Consider the following 18,274-nt stretch of genomic DNA (forward strand, 5'->3'; position numbering starts at 1 on the left):
CTGTGAGCTGTGGTATAGGTTGCAGATGTGGCTTGGATCCTGCATTGCTGTGGCTGTGGTGTAGGCTGGCGGCTGCAGCTCCAATTGGACCCCTAGCCTAGGAACGTCCCTAAAAAGCAAAAAAAAAAAAAAAAAAAAAAGGGCAGAGCAAGGTGACAGGGCAGAGGAAGATGGGGGAGGCAGTGGTGGCCTGATGGGAAGGCTTGTGAATGGTATTCAGCAGTTCATATCCATTGATGAGTGTTTTTCCAGTGTACAATCAGAAGCAAAAAAGACCTTCGATTTCATATAAACCAATGCCGTCCTTTTACCAAATGACATGCTAGGGCGAGTGGCAGAGTCAAGCTTAGATTCCAAGGCTCTTGTCTCCCAGGTTGGGATTTTCCATTGCTTTGAGTTGGGCATTTTACTCTGCAGGTTAAAACACACAGTCTCTGTCTTCTAGTAGCTTACAATTTAAAATCGCTATTTCCCAGAAAAAGGAGTAGCTTGGGGAATGAATTAGCACACAGATGACCAAAGAAGATACTTGGTCCTAAGCCTGTGTCTCTGGGTGACCGTAAGACAACAACTGATCTTGCCTGTGCTTGTGGGGGAACCCAACGGACAGCAGGGTCTGGGGCAGCTGCCTCAGCATGTTTAAGAGCCCATGGTTCTGTGCTAAGCTTTAGAAATTGTTTTATTTTGGCTGCACCCAGAGCGCATAGAAGTTCTGGGGCCATCGAACCCATGCCATAGCAGCGACCACACTGAATCCTTGACTGGCTGAGCCACTGGGGCTCTCAGAGGGCTCACCAGGGGGGGCTCTGAGTTGGTGGTTCTGTATTAAACCAAAGTAGGCTCTTTATTGTGCCATGAGGGATGTGGGAGTCGTCAGATGTGGGGTTCAATTCCTCATCTGAAAGTGTGATATTGGAATAACGGTACTACCTGTTTCTCTATCAAAGGTCAATGTGGGTTCTCACAGTGACATCAAACGCCCTGGCTCTGTACCTCTTCCTTTATAAACAGGCACCACACACATGTCAGCTTCCTGACTGACTTCTGGTAAATCATCCTAAAACGATTCCCGGCACTCACCTCACAGAGGGTTAAAACTTCCTCTCACAAACCAAGGGCTGCACACAGAGGAGAGAGACTACAAAGCAGGGTGTTGTTGCTTATTTTATACCAATTGGGAGAGGAGAGCGCCAAAAGGAGAAAAATGCTGTGGTGTAATTTTAAAAATCCAGATTCATAAGAAAAAAATTTTACAGAGTTTTTTTTTTTTTTTTTTTTTTTTTACTCCATTTTTCCTCTCTCCTCTCCACCCCACCAAAACCATCTCTTAAAATGTACTTACATGGCTAAGAAAGACTTTTTATACCGTTGCACTCTGTTGAATGCCAGGAATTGGAGGTTTTAGCAGGGGTGGCCCAGATAGGGGTTAGTGATGAGTGCCCACTGGCTTTCCCGGAGGGCTTGGGGGCAAAATAGTTTCTTGTGGGGCTGATTTCACCCCTCCCTTTAGCAGGACTGGAAGAAGAATATGGAGGAGATTAAAGGAAGCTACACCCTCCATCCTCTGGCCCTTCTACTTCTTTCTGAGAACTAGGATGAACAGATCCATCTCATCCTTCAATGGCTCTGACAAGTCCTGGAAAATGGCAGTGAGGTATCTTAAACCGATATTATTGGAGGCCAGGGAGAAATCAGGGAGACAGTGTCAGGTTGTATTTAGATTTGGGTATTTACCCTCAAGAGTACTGTGTATTTTTTTAATTTTTATTTATTTATTTATTTATTTATTTATTTTGGCTTTTTAGGGCTGCATCCATGGCATATGGAGGTTCCCAGGCTAGAGGTTGAATAGGAACTGTAGCCACCGGCCTAGGCCAGAGCCACAGCAACGCGGGATCCGAGCCGTGTCTGCCACCTACACCACAGCTCACGGCAACGCTGGATCCTTAACCCACTGAGCAAGGCCAGGTGTCAAACCCACAACCTCATGGTCCTTAGTCGGATTCGTTTCTGTTGCACCATGACAGGAACTCCAAAATTACTGTGTGTTATTTGTAATCTTCTACTGATGTAGTTTTTCAGAGGGGGAATATTTGTAATGAAGAGTTAATGTCTAGGAAAAAACAAACAAACAGAAAGAGCCGCTGGAAACTCTGTCCTTTTACATTAGGAAATGCGGACAGGCCGATATAGTGCATGTTTAAACGGTGCAGAACGAGGCAATATTAAAAATATTTATTTTGGGAGTTCCCGTCGTGGTGCAGCGGTTAACGAATCCGACTAGGAACCATGAGGTTGAGGGTTTGATCCCTGCCCTTGCTCAGTGGGTTAAGGATCTGGCGTTGCCGTGAGCTGTGGTGTGGGTTTCAGACGCGGCTGCGGATCCTGTGTTGCTGTGGCTACAGCTCTGATTAGACCGCTAGCCTGGGAACCTCCATATGCCGCGGGAGTGGTTCAAGAAAAGGCAAAAAGACCAAAAAAAGAAAAAAGAAAAAATTATTTTGGGACCCAAAGTAGATGTTGACATTTATATGAAGGCCACACAGACCCACCAACTGTCTTTCTGTGCATTGCCGTGCTATTTAAAGGGCCAACCACCCCTTGACAGTTAACATGCTTTATTTACTAAGAGTAAATATTTTGGGGGTAGCAGTATTCTTTCTGGGGTTAAAAAATAATTTGGTAGCTGTCAAGAGAGCCAAGCAGAAGGAACATAGCTTTCCCCCTCCTTTTTAATCTGCTTTGATGACATGGTAACCAAATAACCAAGCCGTGCCTCTGTCCTCAAAATACATTGAATCAGAGTCTCTAGGGCGGGGCCAGGTCATTGGCACTTTGGTGAAGCTCCTCTGATGATTCTATTGTGCAGGCAGGGTTGAGAAACCACTTGTCTGAAGTCTCACCAGTTTGAACCGGTATTAGGGGGAAACTTGGTCAGAAAGGAAACACAGGTAAATGAGCTATGAAATGTTAATGTGTTACTTTATAAATTGCTTCACTGAATTAAGGGTATGAGTGTGCATCCAGGAAATGATGGGATGTTTTCAAGGGTTATGAGCAGAGAGGTGACATGATCTGTTTTATGTTATAAGGAGATCATTTCTTTGATGGAGAATATACTAAGGCAGGTAAGGAAGGAAATCAGAGAGACCAGCTAGGTGGCTATTCTGATAAGCTAGGAAAGAGATGACTGGCTTGTCCTTCAGGCAGTGGCACCAGTGGTGAGAAGTGATCAGATACTGGATAGATATGAAGAGTAAAGGTAAAAAATGTTTGCTGATGGACTGGATGTTAAATGTGACGGAGACGATTCAAGCTGGCTCCAAGCTTTTGCTTGCGCAGCTGGAAGGGTGCATTTGTCATCTATTAAAATGGCTAAAATTGGAGGTCAACCCACTTAGGGAGGAAAGTCAAGAAGTCAGTCTTGGGCGTGTTTTAGTTTTAGATGTTTATTGGCCATCCAAGGGGCGGCGTCTGGAGTTTAGAAAGTGTTTCAGGTTAGGGATAGAAATTTGAGGACACTTTCTTTCAGGTAGTATTTAAAAGCCAGCAGAGAGGATGAGATCAGACAGGGCATGTTATCTAGATAGAGTAGACAGAGGCCCAACCGTGGACAACTCAGGTACTTGGAGATTAGGAGCATGAAGAGGAACCAGCAAAGGAGACTTTGTGGGAGTGGCCAGTAGAGGAGGAAGAGCTCTAAGAAAGTGGTGACCTGGAGACCGAGGGAAGATGCACCTGGTCTGCATGAGCTCTGACCACGAGCTTTGGAAGCTTTGCCCATCTCTGGCGGTTTAACCCCATGTGAAATGAAGATGGTCCCACAAGCTTCCTCCCTTGATGCAAGAGGAAACCAAGTCCCCACTGCCAAAAAATGTGACGGAAAATCAACCTAATGACCATTCACCCACTCCCTCTATGCCTTGCCACAACTAAGGAAACTTAAATAATCTCTTCAGGTGCCGTTAAGACACACATATCCCCCAGAGGGTAGAGTGAGCCCAGGAGGTCAAGGTCTTTCCTCAAGGTGTGAGAGTCGTTTCTAATGACAGGTGACCAACCTCTTCCGGCCACATTTGAAGAGGCGTTTTCTCCCCTCGAGCTCCAGCACAATTCTGTATGGTATAGAAGGAAACAATGAGAAGTACGTACAAATGGCAGCGGTGAGGAGCCCAATAATGAAGCCTGTCATAGATGTTGCCACAGAGGACAGACACATAGACGTGATGAGGGAGGAGCTCAGGAAAAGGAAAAACAAAAACAAAAACAAACAGCAACAACAAAAATGGCTCAGACCTAGAAGAGAAGAACAAAAAATACCATCAGAAAATAAAAACACCCATTTTCTTTGCTCCAAATAAAACCTCACACAACCAACAAAAAGCTACTTTTAAAGATGATTGTCACAGACTTGGTCAGACATTGACCCTAAGTCCGCACCAGCACCAAGACTGCGACTCTAGGGTTTCAGAGGATTTTTAAGGACAGTAGGAGGAAGTCTTCAATTACGTTTTATACTGGGATTACTTTAACTTTTAAAAAAAGTGTAGGTAAAGGAAATGAATCGCCATGATTAAGGGAGGAGTGAGAGGCAGTGGATAAAGTTTTTGAGTAATTTAGAAATAAAAGCTTTTAAAAACTGCTTCTGAGAATGCATTCTGACACTAGAATGTAAAAACTGTATTCTCAATGGGATTTAATTATAAAGAGACAGAGAAATAATGAGTTTATGCTAAATTTATGTTAATCTTATAATTTCTTTTTGTCTGATATATATATATATATATATAATGTGATACATTATATATATATATATATAATGTGATACTTTATGTACGTAGATCAACATAAAGTAATATAATCACACTATAAGACTTGGAAACAAACAACAACAAAAAATCACCCCACATCAAACCATTCAACACACCAATATTTTTTTTTTTTTTTTGTCTTTTTGTCTTTTCTATGGCCGCACCCGTGGCATATGGAGGTTCCCAGGATAGGGGTCCAATTGGGGCTGTAGCCGCCAGCCACAGCCACAGCAACGCGGGATCCGAGCCTCGTCTGCGACCTACACCACAGCTCAGGGCAATGCCGGATCCTTAACCCACTGAGTGAGGCCAGGGATCGAACCCAAAACTTCATGGTTACTAGTCAGATTCAATTCCGCTATACCACAACGGGAACTCCTTTTAAAATTTATTTATTTATTGTATGTTAGGGATTTTTTAAACATACTCACACACACAAAACACTTCACTGCTATGGCCCAAGTTCAGTCCCTGGTCTGGGAAGTGAGATCCCACACTGCAACCAAAAAAATAAATAAATACAAATAAAAAATAAAAATCCACTTGCTGTACATGGAAACAGCAACTGAATATTGGAAGTAAAGAAAAAGCTATACATTAAGTAATAGTCTCTAGGCTATAAAACTATTTCGAGACAGGCTGAATATGGCCTAGGGATTGGAGGAATTAATCTGGCACTCATTATTGCTTTAGCAAGCTACCACTGCTATTAAGCACACTACCTCTATTGCTTTATTGCATGCCCGACTGATTCAGCCTGATTCTGGGTTATTGGTTGCAATCATTTGGCACTCCATATGGAAACCTATTGACCCCATAGATGATTGTCAAATCTTTGGTCCAGACATTGCAAGTTAGAAATGTATTTTCAGCTCTGACAGGGCTAACACATCGTATTTCAGTTTGCTGTTATAAGACCAACCCCCAAAGTTCAGAAAAATTCTATCCTTCCCATGGTGGGTGTTCCAAATACAGGATGTAGCATGGCCAACAGTAACCAATCCACAAAGAAACAGATCTTACTTTTAGGATTCTGTGGAACAGCTGGATGAAATTTCCTCCAATAAATGCTCCCCAAACAGACATAGCCCTGCAGAGCATTAAACAATAAGTGATTTTGGATGATAAATTTGATGGCTGGGTAGCAGATGGGCTAAATGGGGAATGCTGCTGGAATAGCCCAGATAAGACTTGACAAGAGCAAAGGTAATGGGTGTGAATACGTGAGGCTTATGGAAGAGTGCCTTCACTTTGACTATGTGCCTACTCTGTACTAGGCATTGTGCTGACTGCTTTATTGATGTATTTGAATGTAAGCTCCCTGAAGGCAGGGATTGTCCATCTTGTTGGTTGGTTGTTGAATGAATACATGAATGAATGGCTGAATTATTCTGTGTAACCAGTTTTTACCCTACTCTCTAATCCTCTTTCCATAATAACCCTTAACTCCTACAAATCCAAATGTCCCTTCCTCAGACTAGATGACAGCAGCCTGTTGTATGCTCCCATTGTTCTCTGCACTCTTCCTATATAACACTTATTACACTACTCATTGCTATTCCTATTGGACTGGAAGCTCCATGAGGGTTGAAATCATGCCTCTCTCATTCACTTCTGCTTCTAATAAAGATATTGAATGAATGACACTCTGTAAATCTTATTAAGTTAGTTTTCTTATCATTTCACCTATAAGGAGCTCAAGTCACCTGAAACCTAAGTAGATGATAATAAGGTGCATCTTGGAATATGTTATAGAAATACACAGACACTTCCAAAAGAGACTATTCTGAGAAACATTCCAAAAGTTAATATTTTACTTCTATGTTGTTTTCATTATTTTTCTGGCCACTTACATGTATAGATGCAATTTTAAAGATACACTGAATGCAAGAAATCAGAACATGTGCTCGCACACACACATACACACATACACACAACCTGCCCATGCATTCTACTTCTTAAATTTTGTTTTGTTTTGTTTTTAGGGCCACACTTGCAGCATATGGAAGTTCCCAGGCTAGGGGTCTAATTGGAGCTGCAGCTTGGGTCACAACCACAGCAACAGCAATGCCAGATCTAAGCTGAGTCTGCAACCTACACCTAAGCTCACGGCAGTGCCGGATCCTTAACCCACTGAGTGAGGTCAGGGATCAAACCCACGTCCTCATGGATACTAGTTGGGTTAGCTGCCGCTGAGCCACAGTGGGAACTCCACATTCTACTTTTTTAAAGCAATCTGGTTATTTAAATCTCTGTCGGTGCCTCATAATGTTGAATTATAAATGAGAATGGCCAGCAAGATAATACGTGAACCTGGTATAGCTCTGAAGGGAAATAAAACCATTATAAAGCAAAAAAACAAAAGTCAAAATAAAAACTTCACACTCACAACCAAACAAGAATAATAAAAATGTTGATAACAATGGCTAACTTTTATTAAGTGCCAGAATGCGTTAGAACTGTGCTAAAAGCCTGCCATTCACTACCGTTCAAGACTCATAGCAAAGATATATGGTAGACCCAAACAATATTCTTATTTTATAGAAAAGTAAACCACTTTGGAAAAGTTACTCATTTCCCCAAAGTCACATGGACAGTAATGGCAAAACTCAGAGCCAGGCGTGGATTGACACCCAAACCTGTCCTATACAGAGGACAAAACACTGGGTGCTGCATTCCATTCAAAGCCCCTTAAAAGCACATTTTACTTTTTATTTTTATTTATTTATTTTTTGTCTTTTTAGGGCTGTACCCGCAGCACATGGAGGTTCCCAGGATAGGGGTTGAATCGGAGCTGTAGCCTCTGGCGTACACCACAGCCACAGCAACTCGGGATCTGAGCTGCATCTGCGACTTAAACCACAGCTCACGGCAATGCCGGATCCTTAACCCACTGAGCGAGGCCAGGGATCGAATCCGCATCCCCATGGATACCAGTCAGATTTGTTAACCACTGAGCCACGACGGGAACTCCCAAAAACACATTTTGTAGTGAAAAACTTAGTGTTGGACCACTAGAAACTTGGCAGTTTCCAGATATATTTTACTTTAATATTGTTCATCTAAAGCACTTTTTTTTTTTTTGATGTTTGGAAGCATGAGTAAAAGTCTTTAAATCTATCATTTTTGTGGTAGTAAAGTCTGGTTTTAAGTGAATGTATTTGTCTGTACTTTACAAGGAATTATTTTATTATTTTCTCTCTCACCTCACCTCCAGGGCTTCTCCCATCAAAGTAACTAAATTTGTACATGTGTGGTCTGGTAGTTTCCAAGCTTGTCTGTGTGTGGGTCGGCATAACTTGGGGAGTTTTTTGTTTGTTTGTTTGTTTGGTTTTGTTTTCTTCTGTTTAGGTCCAAATCCATGGCACATGGAAGTTCCTGGGCTAGGGTGGACTCGAAGCTGCAGCTGTTGGCCTACACCACAGCAATGCTGGATCCAAGCCACATCTGCGATTTATGCTGCAGCTTGTGGCAACACTGCATCCTTAACCCACTGGGCAGGACCAGGGATTGAACCTTCATCCTCATGGATACCAGTCAGGTTCTTAACCTGCGGAACCACAATGAGAATTTCTATTTTTGTTTTTTCGTAGTACTGTTAATATTCAAGGGAAAACAGTTCCGAAACAAAGCAAAACAACACAAAACAAGCCCTGTATTAAGTATGTTACATTAACTTTCTCGTTTAATCCTCCCAACAACTTTGAGTTGGGTATTAGTAAACTGCAGTACAGAGAGACCGTTGTCAATGTCACACAGTTGTAAGTGGCCCAAGCTCTTAAACACTGCCTCCTTTTATCGAAGATACCAAAACCATTTCCACAATAAACCCAACTGGATCCTCCCGCATTATCTGATATTCTCTTGGTTTATTAACTTCAAATGATGAGGCTTATCCATCAGTAGAAAACTCCACATCTTCATTCATAGAGGGCATTCTTATTCCCATTGTTTCTAAATATTTGCCAAGCCCAAATCTCCTACACTAGAGGAAAGACTGAAGTATCCTTCATTGCTTTTATAAAAAAACTGAACAAGGAGTTCCTGTTGTGGCTCAGTGGGTTCCGAACCCGACTAGTGTCCATGAGGACATGGGTTCAATCCCTGGCCTCGCTCAGTGGGTTAAGGACCCTGTGTTGCTATGAGCTGTGGTGTAGGTCTCAGAAGCAGCTCGGATCCTGCATTTCTGTGGCTGTGCTGTTAGGCTGGCAGCTGCAGCTCCGATTTGACCCCTAGCCAGGGAACTTACATGTGCAGCAGGTGCGGCTGTCAAAAGAAAAGAAAATGGGTACAGTCCACACAGGATGACCAGTGATTGCGTGTCATGTGTGAGTATGGATATTAGGTCTTGTTCCTTTCATCTGGGACCACGCTGAGCTTTCTCATCCCTAAGTCGCATCGGAATTCCCCACTAGATGGCACTGAACTAGCAGGGAGGACTGGACCTGGAAGCCTTGATTTTTCGACCCTTCCCCCATCCCGACCCTCGCCTCTCGTTCCGCGTGCTTGATGTTCCGAGAGAGAGCGATTGTTCAGGAATGTCTAATGATAACAAAACCCCTTTTAAACATTAGACAAACACAAGCCTGGGTGAGTAAATATCATTACTAGACTTCTCCTTTGTCTGCTATTATAAGGAGTGAAGCCTAGTAGCGCAAAATGCAAGGTAGTGGGCTTCTAGTTATTGTGTCAATAACAAGGCACTTTTAAAAATACTCTGATTATCTGTTTGGCGTAGAAGACAGCAGGAGGGAGGTGGCAGGCAGAAGAACATTTAAAAAGTGTATGTTTTCAGGGGAAGAAATGTGAATTCACTTTTGTGAGCAAAGTGGAATACTCAGACGTAAGGCGATTGGAGTCAGACACCCTTGTGTTGGAACTTGCACATTTACACAAAGCTAAAATATCATGCACTTCCATGGATAGCTCCTTGTAACAATAGCAGCACATATGTCAATACAAGAAATCAATTTTTCCTTTTGTTTAAGACCTTTCAACTTAATGCAGTGAGAATGCTCCTGGCTGCCTTAACTATATCCTGTTAAAACACAAGTTTGTACTTAATCGCTTCTTTATAGAACATGAGTCTGATTTCAAGCCAGGCAAAATCATGGAGGGAAAAAAAGTTTAGGAATAAAGTCATCTTTGTTTCTACGTTTGCACTGCAAAAAAGCAGGCGGCATTTGATTAATGCTGATATTAGGTGTTCATTTTAGGGCAACTTGGGGGATCCAGTGAGCGGAAACTAACTTCTTACCTTATAAATCTTAAAGAACTTCAAGTTGAAGGAAATTAACATAAATATAATGGTGTCAAAAAAGGAAGTTAAGCATTATTACTTGACTGTTGTTGTTATTGCCAAACCAACGAGAGCAGAATTTCTTGACCGAGACCACAAATCTACAGTAGTTCTTTCGACAGTTGACCAAGACACTTTCCTGATTGCTCCCTCCAGAGAGTAAAGCCTGTGTAGAAGGGTGCCTTGTGCTCTGTCCTCCAGAGGACTGTCTGTGCCAGAAAATGCAGGAGATGTGGATGGTGGGATGATCTGGGGGAGGCCGAGGGGGATGGAGACGTATGTAAAACCACAGGCAGGGGGAACACCATCATCCCAGGTAAGCAGAGCTGAGGGTCTGAGGACCTAGGCGGGAGTGAGAAAGGGCTGGGGGAGAGGAGACTGCAGTCAGGAGGAGAAATGGGCATGATGTGTGTGTGTGTGTGTGTGTGTGTGTGTTTCTAACCAGCCCTGTTTTCAAAGGTGAATTTTTTTTTTTTTTTTTTTTTTTGCCTTGCCTGCTGATTGCAGAAGTTCCTAGGCAGGGATCAAACCCATGACATAGCAGTGACCCAAGCCACAGCAGTGACAACACTGGATCCTTAACTGCTAGGCCACCAGGGAACTCCTGAATTTTATTTTCCAAAGGAGACGAAGGAAAGTGCAAACAGGTTGGGAGGAGGGCAGAGACATACCAGATATCATGTTCCTAGCAAAGGTCAAAGGACACAGAAAATTATCCTGGCATATTTTCACCAAGTGCCATAGTGTATAACCACCTGCAAGGCATCAAAGCCACAGGTTGGTGTGCAGCTCCCAGGCAGCAGGGCTGTTTGATCACTGATGCCAGCACCGAGGTGCCTCTTTGGGTGCTCAAGCAAGGTTGTCTGTGGCCACTGAACTCTCACCTTGAAAGGGAGAGCCTTGCAGCACTCTCATAAATAGTTGTGAGCTGCTGATTGGTAGATGCCCTAGTGAGGTGAGGAGCAGGGAGGCCCAGTGTCACAGCATGTTAGGTATTTATTGCTGCATTAAAAGTACCCTAAAACTGGGAGTTCCCATTGTGGCTCAGTAGTAACAAATCCAGCTAGTATCCATGTAGAGGGGGGTTCAATCCCTGGCCATGCCCAGTGAGTTAAGGATATGGCATTGCTGTGAGCTATTGTATAGGTCACAGGTGTAGCTCGGATCCTGAGTTGCTGTGGCTGTGGCTGTGGCCAGAAGCTGCAGCTCTGATTCAGCCCCTAGCTTGGGAACTTCCATATGCCATGGGTGCAGACTTAAAAAGACCAAAAAAAAAAAAAAAAAAAATTACCGTAAAACTTAATAACTTAAAACAGGAAACGTTTGTTATCTCATTCAGCCTGTGTGGGTCAGAAATTTGGGAATAACTTAGTGGGTCATTCTGGCTCACCTTTTTCCTGAGACATCGCACAGTCCAGAGGTCAGTAGGGGCTGCAGTCATCCGAAGGTTTGACTGGGGTTAAATGATCCTTCCAAGGTGGTTCATCACATACCTGGTAAGTTCCTTTTTTAATCTTTCTTCTCTCTCTTTCTGTGCCTACAGCATGCAGAAGTTCTGGGCAGGGATCAAGCCCACACCACAGCAGTGTCACCAGATCCCTAACCCACCGCACCTCCAGGGAACTCCCACCTGGTGCGTTTCTCCTTGCTATCGGCAAAAGGCCTTTGCCCTTCACCTTGTGGACATCTCTGCAGGGCTGGCTGAGTGCCCACATGGCATGGCAGCTGGCTTTTTCCAGGATAAGTAACAAGAGTGGAAGATGGGGACAGAGAGGAGAGGGAGTGGGAAGCCACAATATCTTTCATAACCTAGGTTCAGGTCACTTCTGCCACATGCTACTTGTTAGCAGCCAGTCATTAAATCTTGTTCTCACAGAAGAGGGAAATGAAGCTCTACCTCTTGAAGAGAGGAGTATCAATTCATGGACATATTTTAAAACCACCCCGAACCGGGCAGATGGCCCACAGAGGGTGGCTGGGTGGTTATCACCCAGATGGCTGGGGCAGCGCCTGTGGAAGACTGTGTGTCTCCTGCAGCCCCTGGAACAGCTGCACGTGGTTTCACTTGGGAGCTTTAAAAATAAATAGCAGCACCAGAGTCCCAGCGCAGAGAGAATAAGAATCTCTGGGGAGTGGAGCCTGGGAATCTGCATTTTTAAAGCTTCTCGCATAATTATGAGCACAGGAGTTTGGAGAACCGCTGCTTAGACCAGTGTTGTCCAATGGAAATATAACATAAGTTGAATATGTAAGCAAACATTTTCTAGTCTTCACCTTAAAAAAGAGAAACAGATGAAGTTAATTTTAATATATGTTATTTTCCTGATATACCCAGTTTATTATCATTTCAACATGTCATCAATATAAAAAAAAGTTTTTTTCATACCAAGTGTTTAGAATCCAGTATACATTTTACACCTATGGGACATTTCAAATTGGATCAGTTGCCATGCATCTAGTAACTAACATATTTATTGATCAGTGCAGGTCTTAACTATAAGTCCCATGAGAGCAGGTACCTTCTCTCTTTGGTTTCCTGCTTTGCACAGAGCCTGGCGCGTGGTATGTATTTATAAAATATTTGTTGGAGTTCTCACTGTAGCACAACGGGATCTGTGGTGTCTCTGCAGTGCCAGGATGCAGGTTTGATTCCTGGCACAGTGGGTCAGCTGTGGTGTAGGATCTGACCCCTGGTCCAGGAACTCCATATGCCATGGGACAGCCAAAAAAGAAAAAAAAATTATTGAATAGACTAATAATGTATTGATATGAAATTAAAAGTGAATTATAAAGTATACATATTATAATTCTAAAAGATTTCTGTGGCTTCTAGCTTTTCCCAAAAAATACTGAGCTACTGTATACAATGCTGAAAATCTTCACAAGAAACCATTTTGAAGCTTTCTTACTGGTCTGGTATTCAATCTGAAGCAATCTAAAGAGTTTTATCCTCTGTGTATGTGATCTGACCACTAAAGCTTACATATACTTCTTACATTCAAAGCGCAGCCTGGATCCATCCTTGAACCCAGCCCTGCTATACCCCTCAGCTCCTGGTCAGTCCAGGGCTGTATGTTTCTGGACTTAGTGGTCTGTGGCAGAGGGGGATGTTGGATCTCCCAGTCATGTGGCCAGAAGCCAAATTTCCTGGCTCATCTTCTTGAGCGTTAATCTGTTTCAAGAACTGTTCCAACACATTGAAAGAAGCTCTTGGTTTATTCTTTGGGTTTTTTTTACTCTTCAGAATTGAAAACCTCTGAGCTCCCTGGTGGCTCAGAGGGTTAAGGATCAGATGTTGTCACTGCTGTGGCTCAGGTTCGATCATGCCATAGGAGTGGCCAAAAAAAAAAAAAAAAAAAAAAAAAAGGAGTAGAACTCACATGTGACAAACCATAAATTTAAAAGATAATATCCAGAAGCTGAAGAATTAGTATTTTTAAATTACAAACTTAGAGGCCTGTTTTTACCCCAAATTGTAAATGCAGTGTTTAATATAAACACAATACTTTAGACAAATGGTGTAGAGAAGCACATAAAAATCAGTATTCCAGATACTTCCAGTTATTTTTTTCCTATTCACATATGCATATAAACACTTTTAAAATGAGAACTTTGGCATTCCCATTGGGATGCAGTGAAAACGAATCCGACTAGGAGCCAGGAGGTTTCGGGTTCAATCCGTGGGCCTCGATCAGTGGGTTAAGGATCCGGTGTTGCCATGAGCTGTGGTGTAGGTTGCAGACATGGCTTGGATCCTGAGTTGCTGTGGCTGTGGTGTAGGCCAGCAGCTACAGCTCCGATTAGACCCCTAGCCTGGGAACCTCCATATGCCAAGGGTGCAGCCCTAAAAAAGACAAAAAAATAAATATAAAATGGGAACTTTCCTTACTGTTTTCTATTATTTTGCCCCATTTAGCTGCATATAGTGACTGTATTCTCCTGACTTCACACAGTAATTTACCTGGTAAAATTTCATGGAAATGTGTAGTCTAATTGATGTTCATTCATCATTATAAATGTTACATTAAATTTACTTGGACAATAAGAAGTAGAGCCTGGTCTCAGTGCCTACCACCCCTCAGTATGTAATGAATGAAAGAGAGCTTGAGCAAAGTTCATGGATTTTTTTTTTTTTTTTTTTTTGGTCTTTTTAAGGCTGCACCTGAGGCATATAGAGGTTCCCAGGCTAGGGGTCGAATCAGAGCTGTAGCCGCCAGCCTACACGACAGCCACAGCAACGTGGGATCTGAGCTGTGTCTGCAGCCTACACCACAGCTCACAGCAATGCCGGATCCTTAATCTACTGAGCAAGGCCAGGGACTGAACCTGCATCCTCATGGATACTAGTCTGGTTTGTTACCCCTGAACCACAACAGGAACACCAAGTTCATGGATATTAATGTTCCACGGATGAGCGTTTTTAACACAATGCATGGCACTATCCATAGTGGGACTTGCACTTTCTAGACATTCTAAATTATTTCTAGGAGCCAGGAATTCCATGGGTGGGCAGTTGGAATACTCTGCCAAGAGCTTAATTAGCAAAGGCACTCAAAGTTCTGGGTCAGAGTCATCAGCCAAGTATTATACTGACTGATTCCAAACAGAGTAGCAATCAAGAGTGCATCTGGCAAACAGCACAGCTGGCTGCTTATGCAGTGGTTATCTGGGCCCAGAGTCCAGATGGGGCAATTTGAGGGTACTGATAACACCCATAAGTGATGTACTGGCAGTGGAGGTGAGTCAACACGGCTCCTACCCAACTCAGGGGAAAAAAAAAACAAAAAACCCAACTCCAGGAGTTAGGGGAGGAATAAAGAAACAATGACTCTATGTAGGCAGCCTTTTGGGAAGTATTCCATGCTCCCAAATTTGTAGATTTTAATTTACAAAGATTTCAAGGCAGATATTTCTTAGGGACATGACATTGGACAAGTCACTTAAACTCTCAAACTTAGTTCCCTCATTTGAAAAATAAGGATCAGAGTTCCCGGTTATTAGAGATGTAGTAAGAATAAAATACAACACTCCACACCAAAAGCTCAGCACAGGAACTGACACATAGAAAACACTCGGTCCCTGGCAACTGCTATCAGTATTTGGAAGGGAGCTAGGAGAGTTCCCATTGTGGTTCAGCAGTAATGAACCCGACTAGTATCCACGAGGATGAGGGTTCAATCCCTGGTCTTGCTCAGTGGGTTAAGGATCTGGCGTTGCTGTGAGCTGTGGTGTGCGTCACAGATGTGGCTTGGATCTCATGTTGCTGTGGCTGTGGCGGAGGCCGGCAGCTGTAGCTCTGATTCAGCCCCTAGCCTGGAAACTTCCATATGCCACGGGTGCAGCCCTAAAAAAAAATAAAAGGCGCGCGGGGCGGGGGGAGCTAGGAAGGAAGAAGAGCTTGTCAAATTCACACAGTGTTTCACACAAGACAAATGTGTTCCCTGACATATCAAAGTCAAAGCATGTACCTGTAGGAGGAAAATTTGGCCCATGATTTAGTGGGAACAGATCCCACCAAATCCACGCTAAAACAATATTCAGCTTTGAAAACATGATGCAGAACTAAAGCTGACATCAGAAGGGGCGCTGCAAGTTGCTCAGAGACAATGGTTTACCTCCCACGTGGATTCCATTCAGCTCGTTAAGTGCTAAAAGTCAGTTCGCAGTCAGGTACTGTACCTTATTTTCTGTCCCCCAGGGCATGGTAACCAACCAGGGCACCTGGCCACAAGTCAGTGATCCATGTTGTAACGGCAGCTCTGACAATGCTCATCCATGGCGTCTCTCCAGGGATGAACCAAGCCCTTTCATTTCCTGTTTAGTTTCACATGGGTGGTGATTATTTATGGAGTGGCAGGAGGTAATTTTTTTTTTTTTTTTTTTTTTAGCTTGAGCAAGCAATTGTGGGTTTTGAGGTCCATTCCGTAAATAACAGTAAAACTAATGGTTTGAGCAATTGAAGTTTCTCCCTCTACATTTGCTGTGCGGCCATTGAGGGCCATGTCATTGCACCTAGCAATGGGGAGATGTCACAAACCCAGCCTCTTGTACTGGTCTGGGACTCTCCTTGGGCCCTGCCTGATGTCTCCAGTTTCACTGTCAGCAGCCGTCTCCTGCAGTTTCTCTATCCTTTCTGCCTTAAGTGATGGCAGGTCATTGTTGGCTGGTTTCTGGCCTGTCACCACCCCCCAATTCCATCACTCTTCTGAGTTTTCTCAGCTCCTGTTAGACCACAACCCCTGGGGATCAGACTTTCTCTGCAATGCCAATGCAGCTCACTTAAGTCTATACAGAACAGAGAATTCTCAGTTGTTCCTGGTCTGATGTGGTTCATGGGCCAGCCTTGAGTGCTGTTTTTCTAAACAAAAAGTGTTAAGGACTCCAGTAGAAACTCCTATGTAGCTTCTAGAGTCAACTCCTAGTGAAACGCTCCCAGCCAGAGAAGGGTCTTCCTTCTTTCGCCCAAGATGGGAAGAGGTGGCCTCTTAAAGGTGGCATTGCTTTTTGTTTGTTTTTTAATTTATTTTGAATTGAGCTATGATAACGTATTATATACAAGCAGATACCATTAGTCTCAGGTGTACAACATAATGATTTGATACTTGTAAACACTGTAAAATGATCACCATAGTAAGTCCAGCTAACATCTATCACCTTACACAGCTACAAACGTTTTTTCCTTGTAATGAGAAATTTTAAGATGTACTCTTCTAGCAATTTTGAAATATGCAATAAAGTATTACTATCTATAGTCCCTAAGCTGTACACTATATTCCCAGGTCATAATTATTTTATCCCTGCACATTTTACCTGTTGACTCCTGCTTCCTGCCTCTGGTAACCACCAATTTGTTCTCTTGTATCTATGAGCTTGGTTTTGTTTCGTTTAGATTCCACGTATAGGTGAGATCATACAGTATTTGTCTTTCTCGGACTTATTTCACTTGGCATAATGCTTTTGAGGTCCACTTATTTTGTCACAAATGGCAAGGTTTCATTCTTCTTTTTAATGGCTGAACAATATTCCATTGTGTATATATACCAAATGTGTGTGTGTGTGTGTGTGTGTGTGTGTGTGTATACATACACCCACAGTGTGTTTACCCATTCACCCATCAATGGACCCTTAATTGTTTCCATATCTCGGCCATTGTAAGTAATGCTTCAATGAACATGGGGGTACATATATCTTTTCAAGTTAGTATTTTTGTTTTCTTTGGATAAATACCCAGAAATGAAATTGCTGGTTTGTAGGGCAGTTCTTTTTTCCATTTTTTGAGAAATCTCTGTACTGTTTTCCATAGTGGCTGCACCAATTTACATGGCCACCAACAGAGCACAAGTGTTCTCTTCTTTCGCATCCTGGTCAGTGCTTGCTATTTCTTGACGTTTTGATAACAGCCATTCTATCGGGTGTGAGATGATAGTCTCACTGTGGTTTTGAGTTGCATTTCCCTGAGGATGGTCCATTGCTTTCTTACATCCACATAGTGTAAGCTTCAGAGAACCAGGTCACATGGAGCTAGCTGCATGTGTATTCTAGATTCTGGACAGGAAGACCCACCACACGCATATGTTCTCATTTATGTATTTATTAAATATTTATTACTCATCTCAAGCTATATTTCTATTGGGTTCAAAAATGAATAAGAAGAATGAAAAGGGCAATATGAATAAATGGTTTGGAAAGATTTAGGAACAATTAGGAAAAATTATTTGAAGGCAGCAACTATGCCAGTTTCACTCATCTTCAAATCCTGAATTGAGATGTAGTGGACACTCTCTTTTTGGTGTGTTCACTAATTCTTTCCCAAATTCTTCCTTCTCAAGAGAATCCATTTCCATTCATAGATCATGTAGTTCCAGAGAGGCTGACTACCACTGTGGTTTCAGGGTTGACACACATGACCGAGGCTAAGCCAGTCACTGTATTCCTTCCTCTGGTTACAATATTGGCTCAAAAGTGGACATTGGACCCAAGTTGGCCCAATCACAGTGACTCTCAGAATTTTGCTGGGAGTAATGAAACCCTGTCTGGGAGCTGCTAGCAACCATCTTGGGACAAGTAGGTGATGATGCAGAAAGCAGAGCAGAAAAACAGATGGTAAGAAAACATGTTCCTTGGTTAACATTGCTGAGCTACTGGATCAAGCCTAGCCAGAACC

The 18,274-nt window shown here is 42.9% G+C and overlaps 1 long non-coding RNA gene across 2 annotated transcripts in view; it reads right to left on the minus strand.

Moving 5' to 3' along the window:
- Positions 1-3,433: 3,433 nt before the first annotated feature.
- Positions 3,434-18,274, minus strand: part of LOC100738196 (uncharacterized) — a 282,304-nt gene continuing 267,463 nt past the window's right edge. The window contains exons 8-11 of one of the 2 annotated variants that reach the window (XR_014813233.1): positions 11,501-12,384; positions 5,835-5,901; positions 5,243-5,307; positions 3,434-4,296 (exon numbers count right to left, since the gene is read on the minus strand). This is a non-coding gene — a long non-coding RNA (uncharacterized LOC100738196). The remainder of the gene's footprint in view (positions 4,297-5,242; positions 5,308-5,834; positions 5,902-11,500; positions 12,385-18,274) is intronic. The other variant, XR_014813235.1, reaches the window with a different exon arrangement.

This window comes from Sus scrofa, chromosome 8 (genome assembly GCF_054392235.1).
Source record: "Sus scrofa isolate SSC_HxYL_T2T_F1_AM1 chromosome 8, Sscrofa_HxYL_maternal_Yorkshire_Landrace_v2.0, whole genome shotgun sequence".
Lineage (NCBI taxonomy): Eukaryota > Metazoa > Chordata > Mammalia > Artiodactyla > Suidae > Sus > Sus scrofa.